This window comes from Neopsephotus bourkii, unplaced genomic scaffold (genome assembly GCF_033783945.1).
Source record: "Neopsephotus bourkii isolate Nb327-2 ecotype Australia unplaced genomic scaffold, CSIRO-AGI_Nbou_v1 NB_1572, whole genome shotgun sequence".
NCBI lineage: Eukaryota > Metazoa > Chordata > Aves > Psittaciformes > Psittacidae > Neopsephotus > Neopsephotus bourkii.
The window spans coordinates 1,129,645-1,157,314 of record NW_026902048.1 but is presented as its reverse complement, the minus strand read 5'-3'; the positions used below and the strand labels follow the sequence as shown (position 1 = coordinate 1,157,314).

Genomic DNA, 27,670 nt, shown 5'->3' with positions numbered 1-27,670 from the left:
TAGTTTATGCCCACTGAGAGCACTGAGTAGCTGTTACCACTAACAACTGGGCTTTGTGATAATTTTTGGAAAAACTAAGCTATTTGAGAATCTGCCATCTCTGCTTTGCAAAGAAGGGTTGTAAAGATTGGCAAAGATGGGGTAAACCTGCACAATCTATTCTACTTGTATTAAAAGCTCAAGTTTAAAGACGTCATTTTCAAATAAGTTCCTAAATTGTATATTAATACTATTTCATGGTGCAGACAAGTGTACCACTGTTCTTCCAAATGGCCCAGACTAGTGAGACTGCACTCATATAGTCAAATGTACATATTGGATTTTGAATGCCCAAACTGAGTGGATGGTTGAAAATCCCAACCCCTAATATCTAATAAGTGACAGACGCTGCACATATTCCTGAGTGCAATGAAGAAGGTCACACAAGTTTGCTTCTAAAAATCACTTTTAATTTATCTTTTCCTGCTGACAGCTTCATGCTAAGAGTTGGCCTCCATTTGATGTGAACACTGAGAAGCTGCTGCAGGCTACCACTGATTGGAATTTACTTGTATTAGTCTAATTGCGTGCTCTGCCATCATCTGTTTGCAATCACAAAGAGGAAGCTTCTGAAGCTTGGGAATGAGGGAAAATGAAGTGTCTTAACAACTACAAAACATTGAGAATGCTTTTGGAGGCTTTCCCATCGATTTGTGAGTATGAACAAAAAGGCAGAGTTTTATTTTTATTGAATGTTCATCTTTACACTGCAGCATAACCAAAATGCATAGAAGAACTAGGAAGAGTTGTAATTAATAAAGGTCCCCAAGCACTTTAATTGATCATAGTAAGAGTTCACAAATTGATTTGGAAGGGGTTGAATTAGTTCATTATTTAATTAATTGAATTAGCTCATTACTAAAGTCACACAATTGCTCTTTCTATGGATCTTTAACCTACCTTATTAAACATTCAAACTCGGTGCTTCTGGCTGCCCAGTTTAACTGCCAGTTTTAAAACACACCCCTTGGGCATTTTATCTTTAATGCTACCCTAAAAGGTATGACCTTAGACCTTTCTCATGCAGCAGGAGACAGAAGCTGAGAGGAAGCGGGCAAATAAAGCACCTTAACAACTCAAGATTAGTTTTGCTTCTGTCAGGTCTAAAGGTTTAGGCTGGGGAGGAGCGTGCTACTTGCATTTAGCCGAGCTCCACCAAGAGGCAGCATTGCACAGCGCTGGAGGAGCTGGGGGCAAGCCAGGGGAGTGTTGGGCTGACCCTGTGATTGCTTCCTCAGTCCCTTCACCTGTGAGGTGTTTGCAATGCTGATCACCCTCCACCCTGCAGATCAGTTTGAAAAGTCCTGGTGAAAGCTGTTGCACAAGGTTCCAGTGAGTTGGAAGTCTGTTATTTATGAACTACTAATGCTAGTTTAGTGGTGGAGGTTTGTTTGTTTCTGTCTGGTCAGCATGCGGAGAAGAGCAGCAAAGGAATACAAAAGTACTCTGCAGCCTCAGGATTGGTGGCACTGGACTGTCGGGTCTGCAAGGGAAAGGAAGTGCGTACTCACATGAGCACAACCTGAGAGAGCTGTTTTCTCAACTGCTAGGTCCTCATTTCTTAGGAAAACTTTTATACTTGATGGGGAACGTATGAGGCTGAACCAGAATAATCCCAGTTCTAGTACAGCTGGGGTGAGCTCTTCCAGTGACAGTTGTTTGGTGGCAGGGCCTGGTTCTTCTTGTAGCTTGTTTATTAAAACAAGCCAGCAAGAAAAAAAGCAATGGCTTTTACTTTTAACTTGTCAGGGATAAATTTCAGAGATGAGGCCTTACTAGGACTCATTAGCAATCTTCAGCGGAGTTTTGTTGTATTATTCAAGTGAAATATCTCCTTCAGTGCTCTGCTGTAGCACAGCCCCCTTGTCCTGGGCACTGCCTAAGCAGTAGCAAGTCTGGCTAATTACCACGTGGCTTAGATGAGGTTCTGAGAGTCTTTGTCACTTTGTGATGTGAAGGGTTAAAATTTTGGGAGCCTTTTTTTTTTTTTTTTTCTTTTCAATTTTAGGCAGTAAAGATGTGAATAATGGAAATAATTCATTGAAACATTGCAATGAATCAGAGAATGCATTTATTAAAGTTGAAAAACCCTGAGCTGAGATTGAATCCAAGCTCAGAAAAGCATGAGGAGATGTAAGTAGAAGCTCTGTAAGATTCTCATCTTACACTTGACCAGATGTTGTCAATAAGATGATTATAATTTGTACCTCATATAGGATCTGTGGCAACTGTTACATCACCATAGCTTCCTCAGGCATGTGGGTGAAGCAACATTGCTTGTGTTTCTCAGTGGATTAGTGAGCTTGTGTGCATTCTTTTGACAGGCGTTTTTGCACTGAGAGCAATTCAGTGAGGTCACTTGAGAGCATCAGGTGGAGGGTGGGTAGTCTCAATCAGGCTGAGGGGGTGGGTGTTTCTAAACCAGGTGAAATACCAGTATCAGGTCTGTGAGTTCAATGCATTCTGATCTTTAGTGCCAATTTCTGCAAAAATGAACTAGTGAGCTAGTTCAGCACTCTTGAGTGTGTCCCCTTTCAGAGAGGAAGCACAGCTCATTGTATCTTGCTACTGAACTTACTCCTCCTTGAGTTCCCCATGTGTAAAAGAGGTCTGAAATACAACCTTCCTTCCAGAGAGACTGAACTGCAAACTGCTTTGTGATCCTCCTGCTAGAACAGAATAATTGCATCAGTGTCTTTGAGGAAGAGACTCTTTCTTTTCCCTGCTGTGTTTCTACAGCTCTTAGTTAATTAAGTGAAGTCCATGTCTGCAGTGGAAAATACCTGCTGTTACAACTGATTTGTATTGAGCTGTAGTGCTAATACCAGTAAAGAATAATGGTGGTTTGGAGGATGGACTTCCAATCTAGACAGCAGCATCCACTTCTGTCTGCATAAATTAAAGGTCTTGCCTTAAACTATGAGGGGTAACTTACATTGTGAATTAAGTATGTCTTTGTAAATCCAGAGCGGAAGACAGGCTGATAGTGGTAGTTCCAGTTAGGCATGATTGGTTTGGTTTTCTTAAAGTTTTTAAGCTTTAAAATAGCTTTGCATTAAAGAAACAAAACATTCTAACAAGCAAAACTGTTTTGATCCAGTGAGGTTGTAGCAGCACCAGTGTTTCAGGCAGCTGCAGCCTAGGGTAGTAATGGTGCTAAATAATACTTGGGATCATGTTTGTTAACTTCCTTCTTGCTACCTCAAATCAAATAAGAATGTTAGTTACACTCATTGCTGGAGTACTTGAATTTGAAATAATCCCAGCTGAGTTAACACATTTTTAAAAGAAGAGCTACATTCTTTACAGTGATCTTCCAGTTATGCCAAAAATACAAATTCCAAAATATATTTGTAATAATAATAATGCCAAAGCCTGCAGACATGCCAAGTTCCCAGTGTTGTGGATAGAAACTGTAGCATTGTGCATTTTCCTTTCAGCCATCGGATCCTCTGCTCTGAAGAGTATCATTGAGGAGCAGTTTGAGATAAGCACAGGGACCAGAAGAGTATAAAGAGCTCCTGATGGCTGTCAGAACAGTAAGTAATTGCTATATTTTCATATTTCCAATATATAAGCATTTTTCTCTAAGGCTGCAATGTAAAACAAGCAGCATGACATAGGGAATCATGAATTGATTTCTTGGAGAGCTTGTGCAAATAAACTTGAAAATTGTATTTCTCAGATGGGTTTCATACTGGTGCAGGAACTCGAGGTAATGTTTTTGTCCCCACAGAGATGATGTCTTAAAAGACGAGTTACTTGATTCGTGGCTTAGATCCAACTCAAAAGGGTGGATGCCAGTTATCTTGTTGCAGAACGATTGTGTAGTCCCTGAACTCAAGTTTATGTAAAACATCGCCTCTGGTTGATAACTGCTGAAAAAGGACATTGACGCTGTTGTGTTCCAACCAAAATCCTACAGACATACAGATGTCTTAGTTTTTTTGCAATTGGACATGACTGCTTTTTGGTGTTTAGGTGTGTATACGTAAATGCATGTGCACTTCTAAATAAGGGCAAAAGGAGGTAGGGAGTCATTTTTATTCTTTTTTCTTTTAGATTGCAAATTTCAGTGGGAATCTTCCCAGATCAAATGAACTGGGAATAATTGCATCCTAGCCTTACTCTGCTCCATTGCTTAGATCCATCCGAGCCCTTGCTTTTCATTTGCCCAGTGGTCTTAGAAGGAGGTGCTTTAAACCACAGAAACCAAGGTTTGCAAATGCTGTGGATGATCCTGAAAGGAAACAGTTGACTCCTTAAATACAGAACTCATGACAGTGGAAGTTTTGGAGCTCTCTCTCGGAGAAGTGGGGTTTTCTTACCATTGGTTTGCTAAAGACGGGAATATATTATACGCTGTATTACATTCAGATGATCTCATACTAATCAAAACAATCTTGTGGGACCTCTGATTCTGATTAAGCATTTGGGCTGAAGGGACCATGCTACCATCCTACCTCATTGGCAGGGGTTTTGTCAGGAGACATTTGTTATGTTTTTGAAGCAAATATTTCTGTGATAAGTGTTATATTGTAACCCACAAGGATATGAATAATCCTGTTTTCAGTGAAGAGTTTAAACTGCATGCTATAAATAAAACCAAGGCCACACATTGACTCAAAAAGAAATACTGAATAGCTCTGTTCATCCTGCCCACTAACTAGGGTGAGGCCATAGGGAAAAATAGTTTTTAATTGTATCTTACAGGAGAAGTGAATTAGGGCTACACAAAGCAACCTTGATTCTGGTGTTACCAGCTCTGAATACTTGACTTTTCCACCTTAATGTAGGTGGGTGGAGAGGTTGTCATCATTGTTTTGTTTGTCATTGTGCAGCTGTATTCCACTTGGAAGTACTTTGTGTTTTAAAATCTCTTCTGCTGGTACATTCCCTTTCCTTAGTCTCAACTGCTGGTTTTTAAACTGAGCTAGGAATAATGAATTCGCCCTTAAAAGGATGATTTTACTCATTGTGAAGTGAAGCTCGCAGCTGCCATCTTCATTTCTTTCTGGTCATAAAACTCCAGCCACCAGGCAAAGATCAGCATGTCTCTGAAAATGAATAGGCGCCCCAAGGACAACTGAGTAACCTCCACAGCAATTGTGTCGAGGTGACATCAGCACTCAGATATTTTCATCTTGGCTCTTCCAGCAATATCCAGTCAATAATGGGCAGTAGAGCCAGCACACACTGACTGGCTTTATTGCTCACCCACTGGGAACTTGTCTCTTTGTAAGAGACCTGCAAAAAGTGGTAGGATCAAAAACTAAAAACTGTGTTCCATTTTGAAGGACTTGCCTTTGAAATCCATGCAGTGCACTGCTGTCCTTCAGCAGAGCTTGCTTAGTGAGCGGTGCCAGGCTGGAAGTCAGCCTTGTGATCCCACAAGTTCTCTTAGCATTAAGTTCTCTGACTCCTGGGAGTCAGCATGGACATCAGTCTTCGTGGATCTTGGGTAGCCTTTAAGTGTTGTAAGGCCAACCACCACCTGAAAATCACTCCTAACATTGCTACTGACCCATTCTGAGAGGCCAAAATTTCATTGTATCTGTTGTATTCATTTTCCCAGTGTGGGATCTCATGGTGATAATGCCAATCTCCACTTTAAAGTGCTGTATTTTAGCTCCTAAGTTTTACTGATAATTCTCTAAGACCACTCATTCCTTTAACACCACCTGAAGGAATTCAAGCACTATGATCCCTACTTTACAAATGGGAAGGGAATGTACTGGACAGGATAAAAACTTGTTTTGTGCTTTCTTAGTGTAGCAGAGCTGGGACAGGAACAGAGAAATACATTGATGTTCTTGACCCTGGGATGTGGTAGCTCTCCTCTCCTGGGTTGTACCTTTTGGGGGGAAGGTATTTTTCCCCAGCCTCCTCCCCATCTCCTTACTAATGTCTTTCCATGTAGAAATAAAATTTGGAATCTGAGACTGTGCCTTCTGAAGTGGCTTCCATCTTGCTGTCTTCCTAAGAGAACTTTAACCTTTTTTGAATGATCATGTTCAGCTACATATAATTTCAATTCCATAAAAACCCAAGTCCCAGTGTATTTATATACACTGCGGCAAAATGTACCTTTAAGGAGAAAACATTGCTTCACTGTGACTATCTGAATTTATTGGCTATTAGAAGCCTTATAGTGTGTGGCTCACATTTTAGAACTCTGATTTCAAGCTTAATGTGGTCAGGAAATATAAAAATACATTTATTTATGTCATCTACTAAAAATCTCAACCTATGTTGCTGCTAGTCTAACCAGATCTGTGTTTATGTTGGGGATGAATGATGGGTTTGTAGCTGCCTGTGTTTCTAGCCAGGCTGAATGGAATGATTCTGCAGCAGAACTGTGTGTGTATTTCTTGTTTTTAACTTCTTTTTATTTACTGCATGTGGCAGCTATTTCCTTCCTCCCAGAAGCCACTGCCCAGCTCTCAAGGGCAGCACAGCACTCTGACTCCTATCAAGCTGTGTACGTGGAGTGATGTGATTTATTGAGTTGCTCAAGGTCATCAAAATTCAGGCAAATAGTTCATTCCTACCTGTTCACTGGTGCAAGCTTGGGCTGGATTTGCTTTTCCAAGTCTTCGGAGACTGCACATCAGTAGCTACTTTGGCTGATACTTGCACAAGCTTTCTTTGGTATTAATCTTTAGGAAAAGATCTTTGAGTATAATTTCTCCTCAGACAATCTCCAGAGGTCCCTTTAAACTTTACTATTCTCTAAGCTCCCACTTTTACTGGTCATGCTTAACAGATTTACATGCAAGGATAAGAAGATGCTGTTCATCATCACAGATCCATCCAAAGAAAGAAAGGGCTGGAAACAGATGAGATTTGCACTTTCAGGTTCTGCTCTAAATGGAAAGATGAAGGGAAAAATGATTTAGTGAATATAAACGAAGCAGTAAAAAGACAGCAGGACAGGACTCAGAGGAGCTCTGGAAGCCTCTTGGAAAGAAAATTAAGGGTTTGAGTCTTTATGATTAGAGCTAATATCTAATATCAAAGAAGTCATCTTGTATACAAGTGACTTGTGATCTTTTTTTGAACTGCAGGTGCCTAAAACTCCTCCAGTGGAGAGGGATGCATCTCTGTAGCAAACTGCAGCCTTCTGACAAGAGGCTTTTCTGTCTCAGCCTTGTTTCACAGTCTTCAGAAGTAGCCCCTGCCTCCAGCTGACTGTGAACCACAGGCTGGGGAGAACTGTTCTGCGTGATGAAGGCCACATATGCTTTTTAGCAACAGGCACAAAGACCTCTTGTATCATTTTTCCAGTCAAGGGTCCCTTGATAAACACTTTGCAGGAGGACATTTCTCTGTTGATCTAAAGTGACATATTGGAGTAAACCACGTCAGATGGGCTGCAGCAGCTTCGCTTCTGTTACCTTCTTTCACTTAAGCTTTTATATTTTTTTTTTGGTACGCTTGGCCTGTTTGTGGGATGAAATAATACACACAGTGATCACAGCTGACCTTTTATGTACCGTTAGAAACAGGTCTGACTCCCTTGAGCCATGAATGCAGAGGGTTTGGGATGTAATTTCCTGGAACAGGTACAACTGAGATGCTTTCATTGCTGAGATCCGCTCTGCAACGGGCAAGCCCTCTTGGCATCAGCACACTTAACCTTTTTGTTCAACACATTTCCCATCCTGTGTAGGTGGACAATGAATACTAATATGATGCAAATGATTTCCTTTTAAAATGTGAAGGCTCCCTGATTAAAAACACACTGTCCAGGAACTCTGGGTCTGTCCTATTCCCATTGAACAGAACTGCCCTTGTTGCCTTTGACTTTAGTGATTGTGGGATCAAACCCTTAGTTTCAAATAGGTTGCAAGTAAGTATTTTTTTCCTTAAGCTGGGGGTGAGTTAGCAGCTCAGTACAGAAGATGTAAAGAATGCAGAGGAAAAGCCAGGAGGATCTGGGGAAAAAAATCAGAGACGGAAAAAAAAGTGTTTAAAGTCTTGCTTGAGAGTCCAGAAGCTCATCAGAAAATCAGGAGCTGAGGTTGGTGGAAGGTGTCATGGGATTTCTTTCGGTATAACCAGGAGGAGAGGTGATGAAAGCTAAATTACTGTGCCTGGGAAAGTGCTGGAACTTCCACGATGTCTTGGGTTTGGTATACTCTGAAATGTGGTGTGGATCATGCAGCTACCTTCCTGGCTACTGGGAAAGTTATACCTTGGGGTTATTCACCCAGTAAGGAAATCATGTTTGAAGTCCTGTATATTCTCAGCTCCTTGTGCCAGCCCCTAAATGCATGTAGTGGGGAAAAAAAAACCCAACCAAAATCAATTTGGATAGGCCTTTTTCATGGGTGTGACTGAAAGAAAACCAACCAGCAGTAATGCCCACCAAGGAATCCCATGTAGAAAAATATGACAAGGCTTTAACACCAACAGAAACGGAGAGTCTGTTGTTCTGAATGGGCTGTCTCTGGAGTATTCACTTTATGAAAGCTCTTTGACTTCTATGAGGATTTCTATAGAGGTTAGTTATAAAGTAGCCCAGGTCTCCTGGGTTCTTTTGCCTTGTCCTGCCACAGAGATCTCACCTAACAGCACTGGTTTGGGGAAGGAGCCATAAAGGGAAAAAAGAACAGGCTCCTTTTGTAGCTAATAACTTCCTTTAATTGGTAATGAAGCTGCTGCTACTTAGAAATGTCAATAAAGGTCAAAATATTTAGAAGCAGAATCATTTTAGTGGCTTCCCATTTCTCATTGCATGAGCTGCCTGCTCAGACCACACACATGCACATTTGAAGATGGTTAAGAATTCAGACCTACTTTTCCCACCAAATTCTTTTATAAAGCGGCCCAGAAGGGGCCAGAGCAGCTTTAGTCAATAGGAGGGAGGATGTGAACCGAGTCTACTGGGTGAGCATTCCTCACATTTTGGAATACCACCGCAGGCGCTGGGGCTGAATCAGACAAGGGGCTGGCCAGATGGTGCACTCATTTACTCTTAAATTCAGGGAAAGAGGGTTGCATCTGATCCCTGTGCAAAATGACTCAAGAAAAAGCTGCCTGGTAACAGATTAAATACCAATTGCAGCTTGAAAATGAGCATCAGTATAAATCCTGTTGTTCCTATTGAGCAGAGGAAAACACAGAGGGTTCTCTTGCAGTCCCTGAGTTAATATATACAAGTACTTGCTTTCACTGCATGAATTTGCTGATTTTGTGAGCAGATTGTTCTCACTGAAATTAATCAGTTTACAAGGGGGCAAGTGAGGGGACATTTGGCTTTGAAGAGTGCAGAGAATGTATTCCCAGAGGGATCTTTGATCTTTTTATGGTGTTTTGTTTTTCAAAGTGTGTGTGTGTCTTGCAGGGGCTTGGCAGTTTGGAGATCAGAGCAACAGAGACTAGGCTTTGACATTACACTTTTAGAATACAGCCTCCTTTTAATGCTCTCCCAAAACATCTTCAGGAAACTCCGAGTCTAATTTGCCATTCCAGGAGCTTGCCACATAGGGTGGGTGGTTTTGTGTCTGCAATATGAATACATGTATGTGTGAAACAAACCTTATATTGCTGTGAGGCACATCTAATTCTTGCCTCTCACTATGATGACTTTAGGAGCATAGATAAGTGCCTTCCCTTCTCTGCGATCTTGAGTTCTGGTTGCCGAGAGACCTGTGTTCAGACAACCCCTATCAGAAACACATTCCTGAGAGCTGTAACTTTTGTTGTCCCTTTTGTGACTGATGTCCCAGTCTGGTACCTTGCCCTCTCCTGTGATTCTGAGTGCCAAATGTGTTGCATGTGGCATGATCATCACCAGAGGGGAAGTGGCACTATGAGGGGCTTGGTGAAAGAGTTGTCACAGCCCCTACAAAGATGATGGCTTATCTTCCAGAAGAAAGCAAGAGATTTGAATTTCTCTTCCATATTTCATAGAATCCCAGACTGGTTTGGGTTAGAAGGGACCTTAAAGCTCATCCAGTTCCAATCCCCTGCCATGGGCAGGGTTACCTTCCACTAGAGCAGGTTGCTCCAAGCCCTGTCCAACTTGGCCTTTTCTGTTTCAGTCCTTAGTGGCCAAGGACTCCATAAGGATTATCCTTTTGACTTCCTCTGGCTAGCAAGAAGACAGTGCAGTGGTGCTTTGTTGAATCTGGCTGTGGAGAAGAGGTAACCGCATAGTTTGTCAGGTAGAGCTGGGAATAGGAAACCAATGATTCTCTGGTCTTTCCTTTTTGCCAGACTGAATTGGGGGTGTTGGTGAGTGTGCAACATGCACCCATCTCAAGTTTACTCTTGGTAGCACCAGAGCATTGCTGGTTTTACATGTAAATGTGCTTATGCCATAAAAACATCAAAGCGGGAGAGCATGAGGCAGTCATGGTGGACGTGATGCTTGCTTCCTTGTCTGCTCTTTGTCAGGTGCAGATGTTGTCTGCAAAAATTTTAAAGAAATGGCTGTGAAGAGCAGTTATCACATCTCTAAGTGCTGGCTTTCGAAAGTCAAAAAGCTCTCTGAAGTCATGAGCTTTTCTTACAGACCCTAAGCCTAAAGCTTCAAAACTTGTTGCTTCTCTCGGTGGTTTGAGCCATTAGACAGTTTTAACCTATTCCAAACTTTTCTTCGGTAACTGTGATGGTGAGAAGCTTCTTATTAAAATAGCCCGAGAACAGAGTACTCTCAAAATCAATTTGCTGACTTCAGAAGCTGTTCATTTGCTAATAATAACATATAATTATCCCAGAAGATCAAGGTAGCTGACCATCATACCAGAAAAATAATATATATTTTGATATAAAATTCACAAACATGAACTAAATAGTATTTTGAGACTTCTATTTGACTGATGCTTCATGTGTCATGTATATAGCTGTTCTGCAGCAGGTCTACATCCCAGGATCTCATAATGCAGCATAGAGAGTCCTCCAAATACATTTTTTTTTCTTGAACAGCCTTCCACCCTTTTCCAGAGGTCTGGTCCCTCAGACTGTTGTGTCAGCACAGATAAAGGGTGCTGAGCTTCAGCACTGGAGTTAATGTTGCTTCCATTACCCCCCAGAATGCCTTCTGTAACTGCTGACAGGACTCGGAGGTCTCAACCGGCTGTTCCTCAGTTTCAGCTCATATTGCTTCATCTGCCTTGGTTTTGTGTATGCATCTAAGTCATTAACAGCCAAATAGATACAAATGAAGATAAACACCCGAGTAATTTAAACTTTGATTTTCATCTTGCAATTTCTGTAACACAATTAGAGTTTGTACTGAGCCTTCTGATGAACCTCTCCCACAGTGACAGCACCGGCAGCCGGGCAGTGCCGGCCTGCCAGACGCTGCCCGGCAGCATTTCTGTCTGCGCCTCTCTGTCTGCCCCCATCCATCCCAGTGTCCCACGTCGTTCAGCTAATAGGATTTGCAGATTATTGGAGGAGGAATAGAGGAATGGGAAGGGTGACTTATTTCTTACATCATGATTCTGTGTATCTTCAGTGGGACTGAAGAAAAAAGGCAGAAAGAGGGAAAGAAAAGGAAAACAGGCAAGATTAAAAAACAAAATAGAAAGAGGATATGTGAAGATTGCTGCCTACTGAAATGCAGAGATCACAGTGGCTGTTGTAGAGCTCACAACTGTGCATTCAAAGTGACTTTTTTTTTCCACTGAGTGCATCTACTCAATGCCTGTGCATCTTCTACCTACAACAGGAGAGTGGAGGACAACAAAAAGGAAGTTAGAAGAGGTGGAGGTGGGAATTTCCTTCAGATCCCATCAGTGCCACTTAGCATTGTGCTTGTTATGTGTCTTTATTATATGGTTTAGATGGACACTCCCAAGAGCAGGGCTCCCCCAAGCTGCCCCCCTGGGAACCTCAGTCCTGGTAGTCTGAGTTATCCTCTCCTTTTTCCTGAGCCCATCTTCCTGTCTTGCTCCAAGTTTTGTCCTAGGCTGTGGCAGGCGGTGTGGAAACACTTGTGATCACTCATTAGGAATTCTTTCCACAGTTCCTTTCTCTTCTAATTCACATGAATAGTAAATCACTGCTGTCAATTGTGTAACCCTGCACATCAGCAGTGCAGCTCAGCCCTCTGCTAACACTGAGCAGTGACAGCTACAGTCAACCAACAAATGGTGCCGCACATTTTCCTATACGGTTTCCCAGCACTGAGTGTATGATTTAGATTCCTCAGCCTCCAAAGTACTCCACTGGGTGTCCTTTAATATTGCATTATATTACTCATGATGCATAGTCGATTCCATTGCTTCCATTTACTTTAGCAATGATAAATGTCAGAAACTGTATGAGAAGTTTATGAATTGTAAGTGCTTTGCAGGCAACTGTTACCCAGTGAAATTTTCAAACTGTTTGTTACTGGTGGAGTGTAAGGGTCATGGAAAAATTGCTTCCAGAAGCTTGGATAATGAGTTTAAAAATAGGGTAAGATGCATGAATTCTTTATGACTAAGAAGTATATTAGTGTCAGGGTTTTCTCTTCTATGGCAATAATCAATTCTGCACAGTTAATATTTAAAAAGGGTTATAAGAACTTCACAAAAAAAAACCCGAACCCAAGAAGCTTGCAACTGAGCTTTTCTGTCTGTAATGTTCTCATGATGAAGTGTAAAGTGCCTGAAAGCTTTGGTCAGGCTGGTGTTAATACAAGCCTGCCTCATCCCCGTTACTTGTATTCACAGCATCACAGTGTGGAGCGAGTTGGAGGCCACACGTTGTGGTCTGGCAGCACCTTCTTCACCGGCAGTGATCTGGCCAGGCTGTAGATTACTGGTCCCTGTGGCTATGTGTTGGCCATGGATTAGCCACACTGCAGGATGTAAATAGGTCTCCTGGCCTGCTGACTCTGCTGCTGAAAGTGGTAAACAACAGCTAGTGAAGCAGGAGGACAAAGAAAACTGGGAAGTTGCTAAGGAAGCTTTACAGGATACTGTTCTCTCCATTTCCCACAAACATTGAGGTAAAGCATTCAGTGAGAGGAATATGAGATGTTGGCTTTACTACACAGAAGTGCTAAACCTTTGGGGATGGAGTATACTCTGCCCAGAGATGGTCATTATTATTTAATCATCACAGGAGGGCCCACTCATGTCCTGCCTGCCTCAGAGAGCTTGCAGTCTCTGCAATTAGTGCTGAGGAAGTAGGGTTTGCCCAAAGCCATGCAGTGCTTGTTGGAGGGGTTCAACATCTACATTTTGGCATGAAATTTGGGCAGTTGTGTTCATCTTTCACAGTGACTTTGTTGTCCTTGAACTGTGAACTACCAGTGTGGGGTTAATTCATTTATCAGTTGCTCTGAAGTGCCTGAAACGATTCCAGCTTCTCTGGAAACTGTGGTGATCTTCTGCGTGTTGCTTTTGGAAGATCTGATAGCTCCATCTTCTTTTCAGAGGTAGTTTAGGCTGTGTACCCCTCTGTTCAGGTAGCCTGCCTTGAAGCTGCAGCAGCACAGGCTGGGTGAAGTCATGATTGAGGAGCTTTGTGAGCCAGTTCTCCTGACCCTTCCTGTTTCCATGAACTGGCCACTTTAAGGTACCAGAGCCACTGTAAAGGACCCCCAAGGTGCAGAAACAGGCAGCATGAATTACAACCCAGTTACTGCTGGAGTGATGATTTCTGTGAGGTCCAAAAATTGATCTCCAGAAACACCGACACATAAATGGATCATGAGTGGCTCAGAGGAGCAAGGCAGGTGGCAGGGTCTCTCTGACCTTCCTCTGGAGAAAAGCCCTTTCCTTAGCCAAGGCTGAGGGCTGTCACATGCCTGTGGTACCTGTGTGGCTGGGATCTGCTGCCCACCTTCCTGGGAAGGGCCCCAGCACTGCTGGGTGCTCTTGGTGCAAGGAGCCTCCCTGGGCTGCTGGGGAAGGGATGGCAGCCACAGCAGAACACAGAACACCACTCTGAGATAATCTTCAGCCTTGTGTTCCTCTGCTGCAGGCAGTCACTACAATGGGTCAGGGTTATGTTAAATTAGACTTGGACATTTTAGTTTCCTGTGTTTTGTGGTTTCTTTTTTCCCTTCCCTTATAGCCTTTGTGGGGGTGGTGGAAGAGGTGCAAGCCCAACTGGTAAAATACCGCCTAACAAGAAAATAACAGCTGGCAGAGACTCATTTACTGCAAGACCCCGTTTACTGCAGTGACCTCAGTTAGTGCAAGACACCTCATTTACTGCAATGTTCCATCCCTGGCAGTGTTCAAGGCCAGGTTGGACAGGGCTTGGAGCAACTTGCTGTAGTGGAAGGTGTCCCTGCCCATGGTAGAGGGTTGGAACTGGATGGGCTTTAAAGGGACCTTAAGGTCCCTTTCAACCCAAACCAGTCTGGGATTCTAAGATAAATTCAAACCAACTGCAGGCTGGTAAGAATCCATGCAGAGACTCAAAAGCAAATATGCAATGAGGTGAAGGGCTGCATTTCTCCCAACTCTCAAATCTGTGTCAATGAAGCGTGCGAATGATAGGCAGCAGGGAAGATCCTTGAAAGTCCAGAGCAAAAATAATGCGTAACTGCTACTATCAGATCCTTATGGCATCTGTTATAGCTGCAAAAAAATATTCATCTATTCATTCTGTTCTATTCCTTGCAAACTGTGCTGATATTACATACATTGTCCCTATTGTCCATTGTAGGGGATGGTCTCTTTCATATGCCAGCATCTTATGGCTTCCATTTGTTCCCAGACCTCCCACTAAGTGCGTGCTGATTGAAAACCTTTTTACTTTCTTGCCAGGTTTTGCAGAAAGGGCTTGGTGTGCTTAGTGCCTTTGATCTATCTAGGATGAACATTTTCATTGAAAGAGGTGGATGAGTCATTCTCTATTTGACATGGAGCTATCCTGGAATACCTCTGGCTTTGCCTTTTCAAGCTCTTTTATATTTTTTTGCATGTGGCTATAAATATTTTGCTCAGTGAGAAGCATGAACCTCTTTTTTGGAAATGAAAGAGCCCTATTCCAAATAGGAAAAACACACTTAGCTAAGGTTTGTGCAGTGCATATTTAGTGGTAGAAGGTGCTGTGTTGGCCCTGCCTTGCTTTTCAATACAATATCCTGCAGTGTGAAATGAATGGCTGTATTTAGAGGTATCTGGAAGTGATGACTGATGTTTGGAGAAGTTACAAGGCTTTTCCTTTTCCACATGAACTCTCCAACCTGGCATTTCCACAGCACTGAAATACTTCTGGGGCTGAGATCATCTGATTATTATTTCCTGTGTCATGTGCTGAATTTATTATTTTGTTGAATATTGCAAATATATTCCTCAGTTTGCCTGAGTTTTGGATTCTTCGGTAAAGTTCACTGCCATAATGAGGATCTTGGACTTGCAAAAATAACTTCTACTCCTTGGGGATTATTTAGTTGGGATTAGTGAATGAAAGTCCCAAATGAAGGGGAAGAAAAAGGGGAGGAGGGGGAAATCCAGTTAAAAACACTATTCCGATGCTCTGCCAGCATATTATAGAGTTAGTTCCGGAGAAGCTGAACTTTGTATTTTTGTACTGAAGACTGTTAAAAGGCAGGAATGTGGACATTTGATTTGCTTCAGTGTCCAGTTATTTTTCTCTTCTGCTCTTTGGAAAAAGTGAACACATTTCTGCTAATCTGGGATTCTTTCTGGTCACAGCAGAATCATGGTGTTGTTCCTGGGAATTGCACTCGCCAATAATGGGTTCGTTGCCTCAGAAATATTTTCATGGAGATTTTTAATACCTCTAAAAACCAAAATAGAACAGAGCCTAAAATCCAGTCAAAGCTTTTCATCTAAGCATCTGGGTCCCTGCAAGAGCAGTAAGAATAAAATAAGGATATCAGAAATAGTGGGAGTCTTTCCATCTCTAAATGACATTGTTTAAAAGTGGGTTTAACAGTCTACAAAAGTGACTTGGATTCCTTGCAGGGGACCCACCTTGTGGGTCCCTTGAACTCCTGAGCTCTTCTGGATGTTGCTCAGAGCAAGGCCTGCTCGGGGCTCTTCTTTAGCTCAGAAATGAGGGGTGGCAGAAGAATGTTTTAAAGCAATCAAGTCTTGCCACCTGGATTCTTATGCTTTGTCTGTTTGTAACATTGACCATATTTCTTCCTCGCTTACTTTGGAATGTTGCATGGAATGCAGGTCTGCATTAAGGAATATTTTGTCCTTTGGCTTTTCCTACACATGATTACACAGTAGCCATCCGTTCCCAACATCTGTGTTTATTAAAACCCTTCCAATAAATGTGTGCAGAGAGCAACTGTGCACGTTTCCTCCAAGTTCTGCAGAAGACACTGTTTTTCTTTGTGGTGAATTACTTAATGATTATCCAGCTGAGATGTTTGGGTTGTAGCTACATCTTCAACATTGCTACTCACTGCCCCAGAATGTCACTAAAAATGGTGACTGGGTGGACAGGCAGTGCCTGTCCAGGGCAGTGACTGCACCCTTCTGGCTGAAACCCCATTAACCAGGGAAGAGCTGTACTCAGCCCTTATGCTGAGGGTGGTTTTAAGCGCAGTTTCACCAATGGGCAATCAAATCCTCACAGGTGATGCTGATCTGGGCAGGATTGTATTCTATAGGTACATGCATGTATATAGGTACAACCTGAACATGTTAAAAGAGCTGATGAGCTTTTTTATCAGGGGGCTTCTGTAGGGCAGATGTATCTTGGAAACCCTTACGTGGATGACTTGAATTTTGGGTAGCTTACCCTATTCCGGATACTTGTAAGGTTCGGCTATTATAAAGACAACCTGAGTAAGTACATGGATTTTTTGGAACACTTCAGAAGATCAGCTTTTGATCAGTAAGTTAACACCATCTCTAAGTCTTGTAGTGCTTCTGCTATATAGTCTGTGGCACATTTATTATAGACTTAAATTCTCAACCTGAGAGGTCACATCTATCTTCAAAACCAGATGTCTTCTATGAAAGCTTTTTAGCACCAGAGGCTGGTGCCCTCCAGACTTCCAGATTTGGGACTTACCTACTGTTTTATTCTGAATAGCTTCTGGTAACACTGGCAACAGGGTCATCATTAATTTGTGTTGGAATGGGCAGTGCTGAATAGGTATAAAAAACATGGGATTGCTGAGGTGGTTTTTCTTTTGCTTTCCTTGTCTGTGCTGTATCTTGTCCGGATGCAAGGATATGACTCTCAGTACCAAGGAACTGGACTGGTTTGGGAAATGATAGTTACTTAACCTGGAAAGTTACCCAAAGACTTGGGAATCAGGAACCGGTCACCATGCAATTAAGCTTAGTCAGATGGTGTTAGATCATAAGCCATGATTCTTTAGGGCTGAAAGCACTGCACCTCCAGTTTTTCCGGCTCACACCCACCAAGGAAAGATAGCAACAAAATCAAAACTGCAGCCCTAAACATGTTCATATGTATTGTGCATAAACCTATCACATGGTATCATGAGCCCAACAGGTCTGCCTCTGCATAGCCTTAAAAGGTACTGATTTGTATTCAGAAAGATAGCAGTGGCCACTGAAAAGTGGCAATTGGCTGCCAGGCAGGGCAGCCAATGCTATTATTTGTGAGGGCAGCAGGCTGCACTGGTCAATCACTACAACAGCAGTTGTATTTGTAACTTCTTATCATTCAACCATTGTGGCAAAGACTCCAGTAAAACTTCAGTTCAGATGTTCAAAGGGCAAAAGGGCTGAGAGGCTTTTTAGTGGAGTCAGTAGAGAGTGGACTTTGATGCATAACTGTGAGTGAAAGAACAGTCTTGGGGTTAAGGCACTGACCTATACCTTGAGAGATCAAGATTCACTTTCTGGTTCTTGGGCAAAGGATTTATTCTCTCTGGCAGTGACTTCCTCATCAATAAAACTGTCATGTTTTGTTTCTAATACCAGGGAGAGCCAGTTTTCATGAAAATAAGGAAATGTCTTGCTCTTCTCCATGATGTGAAAATCACACTATTGAGAGCAGCAGATCATAATCTTCAAGTTCCTAAAGATCTCATTTTCCTGAAATAATTAGTACTGAATTGAACATTTCCTGGGTATTGACAAGTGTTTTGTTCAGTTTCCCTTCCAAAGTCTAAAGAAGTCAGTGAAAAAAGGCTCAGGCCTGTTTTGAGGGGGCAAGCTAGAGATGTTATCTTTCATCTCTCTTTAAGATCTGTTGCTGGGGTTTTATGTCATTGTTTTTCCTTTCTTCTCGTTTGTGTTTTACATACAAGTCCTGGTATTTTGGTTTAACCCACAAACAACATGAAGCTCCTTTGAATGCCTTAATTTTTCCTGCCTACTGCGTATGTAAAACCACACCAAAAACTTGGAAGCCCATATAAATGTATTTTCATTTCTTATGAAGGCCTGTGCTCTTCTCTGTGTTGTCTGTGGGTCACCTTGTTTTTCATCATTGCTGATGACTACACTGGGGCAGAGGTACTGTCCATTATATCATATTCTTCCTCTGGCAAACAGTAGGAAGTGGGCAGCGGCCACTGAGAAGTGCTGTCTAGGGCTTGTGTAGAGCTTCTCCTTTCTGTTTGTGCATGGAAACCCAACCTAGAACTGAGGTTATGACAAACTGCTTGGTTGCAGCCCTCTCTTCCAGTGACCATTGCACTAATGCTGGGTTTCTAGGGATAAAATTTTTCCAAGAACAGGCTTGGGTTAGAATGTTAAGTGTGTTTGTCTGATGTGCCTGGGTAGATTTAGCTGGGATGGCTGATGGGGACTCTACCCGCTGTCCCAACAGCAAGGACACCTGTGGAAGGCCCCACTTCACAGCCCGATGTTTGAACCCGAACTGCTGCTGATTTCATGTTATTACACAAGGTTGTAAAATGGGATGGGTACAACCCATCAGCTCTCTGCCAGCGTGTGGCACCTCAGGTGATGGTATCTGCAGTGATGAGTTAGTGCTTTACAGGACAAACTTTCCCTGCTTTGCCAAAGCTCCCTCTGAAAGAAGCAACCACAACAGTGTGGCACCATCAGCATTAGGGACCAAGACACTACATTACATGTCTCTGTTGTGCCATAATACCAGTTTTTATTTCTTATTCTTTGTATCTAACTACTGGCTGCAGGAGGCAGGGAGAAATATGGTCAGGAAGAAGTTCAGTCCACACATGCTCTGATGTTTGCATTTTCTCCCCCAAAAGCATTTGCTACTGGGAGTCACTGGAGACAGGATGCTGTTCTATATGGACTTCTGAGCTGATGCAGGTTGACTGTTTTCCTGGTTTTAAATACCACAGTGCTGGAATTCGGCCAGATCTCCTAGGGCCTATATGAAGATAACAAATCAAAATGTCTTCCCCAAAGAGCAAACAATTTAAGTTTAAGACAAGAAAGACATGGGAACAGAGACAGTCTGGGGAGTATTAAGAATAAGTTTAAGATTTCCAGCTATTAATGAGAAAAGGTCTTTCATTTTTCATCCAGCTCTGGGGAGGACATCTGAAGAGTTTGGATTTCAGTTTCCCGGGCTGGGAAGCCATGCTGGCAGGGTTGTTGTTTATCTCTCCTGAGAAACAGCATGTTTCAAGTTGAGTCTCTATCAAATAAAGGTTTTAAAAAAACATTTAGTTTGCTGCTTTCTCAGCTGTGCACAGCATTTGTCTGCATCCTTTCTGCTAGAATATTATAATAGTTTCTTGTAAGTGCTGAGCCTTTACTGCTGACAGCTGCTGAGAAATGATGTTGTCATGAATCATGCTTGCAAACACAGTCCTGTGATGTGACCAGTTCTCAGCCCCCATAATTAACAGCCAATTACTTCCTCCCAGTGAAGCCAAAACTCAAGCAGATGAAAGAAATAGTGTTGTGGAAGCAGTGGGAGCAGATGTGTTGTATCAGTTCCTGTGTTCTTTACAAACATACACAACACTGCAGACCAAACTCAGCGTCCATTCACATCCATACACAGCTCTGAAGAGTGGAAGTTCCTGATACCCAGCCTGGGTTTGGCCATCTGTGCTCAAAGTGCATGAGGGAAGTGGAAGGGAGGAAGGGTTCATTACAACTTCAAGCTGATACGGTTGCAATAACAGTAGGTCACCACTTCAGAGCTTTTTGGCTATTCCCTCAATGTAACAGTCTGTCTTTATTAATGGGTGTGTGTGCACATGCATAAGCACATGTAGAAGAGAGCTGTATACTACAGATGCCAAAAACCCAAACCAGGATATGTACAGTCCCGTGGCTTCAGCCCTGCCTGCTCTTTTGTTTAGCCAGAAGACCCAAAGCTGAGCCTTTTCCATCTGGAGTTTGTGTGGCAGAAACCAATGTGGTTTAGGAGACAGAACTGGCTAATGGGAGCCAGGAACTCCTGACCAGAGCCTGCAGCTCAGTAAATTACTGAGCTTTTCTCTTCTGTATGGATTGTTTTTTAACAGAAATTCATTTTTCCTGGTTCACTTATATATATTATGCACAAATCATTTTCTGGGAACAGATTACAGCCCATAAGATGTTCTTAAACTTTTTGCTTCCTATTTCTTTCAACATTTGGTATGTGCAGTATTTGACTGGGCAACTAAACTGCACAATGATGATCCTGTTTCCTGAATGGCTGACTGGGAATTTTAAAGTAAGAAGAGTTAACTCAGGATTTCAAAAGGACTTTTTGGTTTGGATGCTTCATTATCAATCCTACATAGTCCCTGGGTTTGTGAACATAACATTTGTTGTCAAAATTTATTAATATCAGAAGATGACAGTGGAAATCATAGAATCCTAGACTGGTTAGGGTTGAAAGTGACCTTAAAGCTCGTCCAGTTCCAACCCCTGCCACAGAGAGGGACACCTTCCACTAGAGCAGGTTGCTCCAAACCCCTGTGTCCAGCCTGGCCTTGAGCACTGCCAGGGATGGGGCAGCCACAGCTTCTCTGGGCACCCTGTGCCAGCGCCTCAGCACCCTCACAGGGAAGAGCTTCTGCCTAAGAGCTCATCTGTCTCCCCTCGGGCAGGTTCAAGCCATTCCCCTCGGCCTGTTCCTACAGGCCCTTGTCCAAAGCCCCTCTCCAGGTTTCCTGTAGCCCCTTTAGGCACTGAAGCTGCTCAAATGTCTCCTTTTAAGGAGGCTTCTCTTCTCCAGGCTGACCCAGCCCAGCCCTCTCAGCCTGTTTCCAGAGCAGAGCTGCTCCAGCCCTCGCAGCATCTCCTTGGCTGTGTCTCTCTTTGTGTTGGGTGCCCCAGAAATAATGACTATCTAAAAATAACTAAAGGTTTCTCTTCTATTCGCTTTATCATCACTGGTGTAAAGGTGGTGGTTGTGGCACTGATGTCTTTTCCACAAATATGTGATAAATTTTAACTAAAAGCCCATACTAATCCCCAAACCATAAGAATAAAAGTGGAGTTTGATTCCACAAGATGAGGTTTTAAAGGGATCTGTAAAAACATGTGAGTGTTTAAGACTTCTGCTTCTTTCTGTTGAACAAAATAATGTCTGGAATGGCAACCTGTTCACCCAGGTTAAAAAGCACAGTGAATGCTGTGCAAGTAAAGCTGAATGTGCTATGAAATGAGCATTCTTCATCTTCTGCAATATTCTTTAACTCTGGGTCTCTTCAAACCTGCTACTGACTGTCTGGCTTTGGAACAAGCTACTTCGCTGCCTCTGCTGCTTCTATAAAATGTGTTGAGAACGTTTACAGAGAGGCTGCAGGAATTAGTATTTCTATAATTCTCTAAACATTTGAAAATGTAAAATATTTGCAGATGTAGGGCCATATGGAACTACAGAGCACATTTTTCTCCTTCATATACGACATTTCTGACCAGTAAGAGTCTCTTGGCTGGCTGCTTCTCAGCTGTGAGCCTTTTGGAGATCTCATTTTGGAGAATGAGTCACCCAGACTGTGCTCCCCAGCCACAGCATTTCCCACCTCCCGCCCTGTTGTGTTGTTGCTTTCAGATCAATAGTGGTGCAAAGTGAGAGTCCGCTCCTGTCTACACAAGCAAGCATCCTGTGTTCAGCTGGTCCTGGGATTCATGCTCTGGGATCAACAGCAGTTCAAATCAGACCAAGGAACAGGCTCTCAACCTTCTGTAATGTTTTGCTAGTGCTTTCCTCTGCAGTTGCACAATACCCACGTGTATCTGAAAGGCATGTGAAAGCATTGCCCACCTGCCAGCCCGACCAGAACCGAGTTTCATAATGTGTCATTTGTATTATTTTCCTCAATACTTTCCTAAGGCTGCTCCCTTCCCTCCTTCTCTCCCCACCACTCCTCCTCCACAGGACTCTAAAAGTTTTATGGAGTTTAACGTGGCCTCTCACCCTTTGTAGTTGCATAATGCTAATGAAATAACTAACAGATCATCAAAATTATCAGCATGGATTTATGGAGCATATGGCATTCAACTTCAGTCTTTCTGGTCAGCAGAAATCCCCTATGTCTAATGAAAAGCCAGACTGTTTTTCAGAGAGAATGTGAGAGCTGGAGAAAACCCGAACACTCACTTCTGTTAATGTGCCTGTAAGGAGCAGAACTGCCTTAACTTCCCATCCCTGTGGGGCTCTAGAGAAACACACCATCAGGAATACTCTCTGGGACACTTCCAAGTGCCATCCCAAACCACTTCCTTTCTCTTTAATATTTTGCTAGTGTGCTGCTTTCCCGTTTATCTTCATCCTCTCTGCCACTGGCAGCCCAGAAGAGAAAACAGTTTGTCCCACTAACAGTGACTGGGACGTGACATTGGGTGGCAGGGCTGTGTCTTTGATCTGCTGCAGGGGGAGTGTGATCAAGACTGGTCATTTCTCACCATCAGCAGCATGCCTGTTCCAGCCCTTGATGTTCCTGTCCATCTCCCACCCTTGAATTCTGCCTCAGTACCTCCTAACCTCTCAGGAGGACAAACCTTGAAGTGCATTTCTGATTTTGGAGTTGGCTTCGGTGTTGTGTTTCTATTGATTCTTGGTGTAACACCAACAGCTTTGGCAAGTCTTCAGTGAAAACTGGCTCTTTAAAGCCCATTTCTGAGAATCTTGTACCTGCCAAAGTGCCAGTGATTGCCCTGGGGCTTCACTTACAGCACTGCTGGCAAAAGAGGCTCATAAAGCAGAATTGCTGCTTTAAACTTTTCTACAGCCTTGGCCATTTGAAAACGATTGCAATGAGTCTATTTTAGGACAAACTGTCCAATGACATCCTGGTCATTTAAAAAAATCCACAGGAAATTCTGAATGTGAGTCATGCCTTTGTCTTGGTGTTTTTCAAGGATTTTTGGAATTGATTAAAAAAAGAAAAGGCAGCGATCCATGATGTTGACAGAAACAACCACAGAAAGCCCATGTATTGAGAAGTCACTTAACAAAGAAAGCCTCTCTAAGCTCCAAATATTTACATGATATTAAGTCGTTCTAATTACCAACTCCCCACAACTCCCCCAAACCCAAGGCTGGGAGTGACCTTGTGCCCTGCTTTCTTCTCCTACCTGAGCGAGCTGAGTTTTACTGCTTGGTGGTACAAAAGGTCTGCACTGTGGGACACCACAAAGATCCCAGATGTTCCCGAGTATCAGATGCTTTAGGAGCCACGTAGAGGGATTAATCCTGTGCTCCCATCTGGAGTTTACAGATTCCTGATGAATGCATTAACGGGAGCTGCCAGCTCGCTGTGTTCCAAGCGCAGGAGTAAACTGCTGTAGAGCTGTATAGAAAACAGAAGCACTTCAAAAGGAAGTGGGACTCTGGAGGGGCTGGAGCCTTCAAGAAAAATCCCTGTTATGTGAGTTCACAGTGTTTTCGCCTTCAAACTGAACACTGTCTTTATTACAGATATGTGAAACCTATACTGGAACTTGTGATCACAGGTCTTTTATCTTCATGACTTAACACAGGGAAGCATTCTGTATCACACAAGAAATGCCCATGGTCCTTAACAAAAAAAACACTTGTATCAAAGAGTATTTAAAATTTATTGTAGTAAACCTTATTTTCCTTGTCCTCTCATGCCTTTCATCCACAAGCAACAGCAATTAGACATCAGGATGAAGATGAAATCTTACAACCTATAAGCAGTTTGTCCTGAAAAGACTTGAAGTCCTTTCCCAGGACTTCTGGGGACAGTCCTTGTTCTCAGAAGGGGCACCGTCCATTTTCTGTGTGAGACTGGACTGCAAAATGTTCATCCTCAAGTTATGGCCCTTTTAATGACAATGAAGCTGGATTCAGACTGGTGTTGAACCATGCAGAAGCACTGTTAGAGACAGCAGCAGCCGTCAAAAACTAAGTCAGACCCTGACATTGCAGTACTGGTTTATGAATAATATAGACTTAAAAGCAAAAATAACCCTGGGTTTGTCAGTTTTGGTTTCTGTATCTTGGTCAGATTTGTAAATTTTTCTTTCTGACTTTGAGAACTAGATTTTTCTTCTCTTCTCATGAGCTCTTGGGCAGAAGCTCTTCACTGTGAGGGTGCTGAGGCGCTGGCACAGGGTGCCCAGAGAAGCTGTGGCTGCCCCATCCCTGGCAGTGCTCAAGGCCAGGTTGGACACAGGGGCTTGAAGCAAGCTGCTCTAGTGGAAGCTGTCCCTGCCTCTGGCAGGGGCTTGGAACTGGATGAACTTTAAGGTGCCTTCCAACCCAAGCCATTCTTGGATTCTGTGATTTCATCACTGCAGTTCAGGGCTGTCCAAAGAGCACTAGAACACAGTGAGTGGCGGGGGACTGGTCAATTCACTTCACAAAAACGCACCTCTAATCTGAATTAAAATGCTGTTACAGATACACTTAGTTACCTTATTATGGATGCTACCCCTGAGGAAAAGATCTGGATGCCTCAATTTGATGTTTTCGTTTATTAAATGCTACCTGATAGCTATTAAGAGATATTACATATCAGTTAATAGTTCAGCAGTTCTTGGGTAGAAGGTAGCCCTTGTCCTCTCTGACAGGAGCCCTGACGTGCAGGTGAAGGTGGCTGCGCTTGTGTCAGTGGACAAGGTACCAGCAGATGGTGCTCAAGAACATGGAATGTTCTCCCAAGGTTTTGAGGGCTGTTGAGTTTCTGAGGTTTTGCACTCCAAATGGCTGCTGTCACTCATCAGTTTTGTCATCCTCCCTCCGCAGGCGTGGAGATGCAGGCTTGGCTTTTCGGGAAGCATTCTGTGTTATGTTGCATAAGGAAAAATCCCCATGTGGCTTGGGCAAAGGTCCAAGACAGAGTGCTGAGACGGGACAGCAGCCCGCAGCCAGTGCTTGCACGGAATATGAGAAACTGGCTGTTCAGGGATCACTTTCCTGGTTGCCATCATAAGTGTCCGTAGACATGCAGAGCAGTGGGGAATGCAGCAGAGCCTTTGTGCTGTGCTACTGGCACATTGCTTCCATAACTCATGTATTACGTTAACTTTTGCATCATTCCTACCACTTCATTTATGGTACAAATCACTCTGATGCGCAGTGAGGGACTCTGTTCAATGTAATAGTGGGCAAATAAGTTTGATCGGGTCTTGCTGCAGAGGCTTTACAAATGGGTGTGTTTTTTCTTTAAGCCCTACTGTATACATGAAAAAGGAATCCTATGCCCCAAGTCAAGTGAATTAATGTTTTGTAAAAGGAGGGTGTAATCACTTATTAGCATTGTGCTGGACAAAGTTCTTTGTCTTTGGAGATTTGGCCCAGGGCCCAGATTCAGGCAGCCTCTGACTTTTGCTTTAGTCTCCGAGATAAACTCTCAATGAAACACCGCTGGAGTTGCACCAACTGACACGGATCCAGGGAGCAAACCTTGTCAGGAGGAGCAGCTCGGAGCAATGCCAAGCCTGGGAGAGGTGGCAGAACCTTTCATAGATGTTTGGGGTGTTTGTGGGATGAGGGGATCTGTGTGCAAGGCATCTCCAGGTTCAGGTTTTACTTAACTGAAGCTGGTTTGCTCATCCCTATGTCCAGATCTTATTAGAAGAAGGGCCTGTTTCACTCTTTTCTTTTTCCTATGGAGTACTGAATTTACTACTTTCTAAATATCAGAACATTCCTGGCTTGTTTTCAGCTTTTGGTTATGTATTCAGTTTCCTGTGGACACACACTTCAGGGCTGAGTTGGACTTTGTTTGAAAAACACCTCCAACTTCAAGGGTAAACCCCTTTCCAGTATGAATGCACTTAATATACTATGAATGTCACTTGGAGCGTTTTCCCAGCGTAATCTCTTTAAAGGTTAATCATAAAGTGAAAGAATGTGCTCTGGATTCTGACACAATGCCTGACAAACATTTTCAGCAGGCCACCGCTAAAGAAACACAGGTGTGGTCTTGCTCTTAACGTCTCTGAACTGGTGGTGTATCTTTGGAGAAACAAAGATAAATTGAGAGCTTAACCCATTGGCTTCTTGGCATTTAAAGGGAAAAAAAAAATGAAACTTCCACTTGTTCTGGTTTTGCTCATCCATAATTCCCAAGGGGAGATTGTGTTTCAGAGGGATGAAGTCCTCTTGATGTCTTTATGAAAAATGCAAACAATGTGTTACTTTTAATGATGCCTCTTGAATTCAGCAGGATGCTCTGCAGCCCCAGGATTTATAGAGTGAGCTTTAGACTGTTTTGGACTTGAATACAAACAGTTTAAAACAGATTCAGTAATCTTATTGAGCTATATTAATAATTTCTGGGATTAATCCTGATTGTTTTATTCAAACAAATCTATCATGCACTGTTCTTGTGTAAGCTGAAGAAAAAGGAGTAGTTTTAGGCTTGTTTCAGTTTTGCTTCAGTGCCAAAGGGAACACATGTATCTGTTCATAGTAACTGGGGCCATCTTGGCTTTTTCTCTTGTAAAGTGCCACCCTCTTTTTCCTAATATAACTTGTCATTTCCTTCTTTAGTCTTAGACCCCTGAATTAATAGAATTTGTTTTGTTTTGCTCTGTTTATTTCCTGAGATAGGATTGTATAGAGGGAAATGGGATGTTTGATGGAAATGTAGGAAATCTTTCCAGCTCTTGTCCTCGTCATGAACACAGCTTCTACTAAACTACGTAATGTTACTGTCTATTTTAGTGGTTTCTCTTGCATTCTGAGGGTAACTGCATTTCAAGAGTTGATATTCTACTGTGGCAGAAGTGCCAGGGGAAGGAGTCTGCCTGGCTCTGCTAATGCTTCTTACATTATCATTAGAGAGATAAAAGAAAGCTTGATGCAAGGTGTAAATAGGTATCTCATACAGCAGCTGCTTTACTTGTGCCCATTTTGGTTTCTCCTTTTGATAGCACTTTAGGATGTTCTCAACCTAGGCATGTTCCCACCTTTCCCCTGAATCCACCAGTGGGGAGAGGGAAGGAGAAGCAGAAGGCACCAGAGTCCACTCCCTCTGACAGCCAAATGCATTTCTGAAAGCAAGTGTGTCAGACAGCACTGCCTGCACCTGGGTAGGGACATCTAACCCTATGGTCAATCCCTCTTCTACTACAGGCCTCATTTTCCTAAACTCTTCATTTTTTATCCTTCCCTGAGGACCCTGTTACTCCCATTTCCCAGGTATGACAGTAAGCCATAAAAAGATGGAGACTTGCCATGTATCTTCCTGAAAGTTTGTGACAGGGCAAGGAATGCAATTCATGTTGCTAACATCCTAGGTTACAGCACTGAACTCTAGCCCTCCTTCCCCTGATTGCATTGGGAGGTCTGTGGCTCATGGAACCTGCACACAAACCCCACATGGGAATGCAGGTTTAATGCCATC

The 27,670-nt window shown here is 42.9% G+C and overlaps 1 long non-coding RNA gene across 2 annotated transcripts in view; it reads left to right on the top strand.

The window, feature by feature from the left end:
* Positions 1 to 27,670, top strand: part of LOC133221919 (uncharacterized) — a 175,664-nt gene that overhangs the window by 3,407 nt on the left and 144,587 nt on the right. For both annotated transcript variants that reach the window (XR_009728110.1, XR_009728111.1), the window contains 2 exons: positions 473 to 692; positions 3,480 to 3,578. This is a non-coding gene — a long non-coding RNA (uncharacterized LOC133221919). The remainder of the gene's footprint in view (positions 1 to 472; positions 693 to 3,479; positions 3,579 to 27,670) is intronic.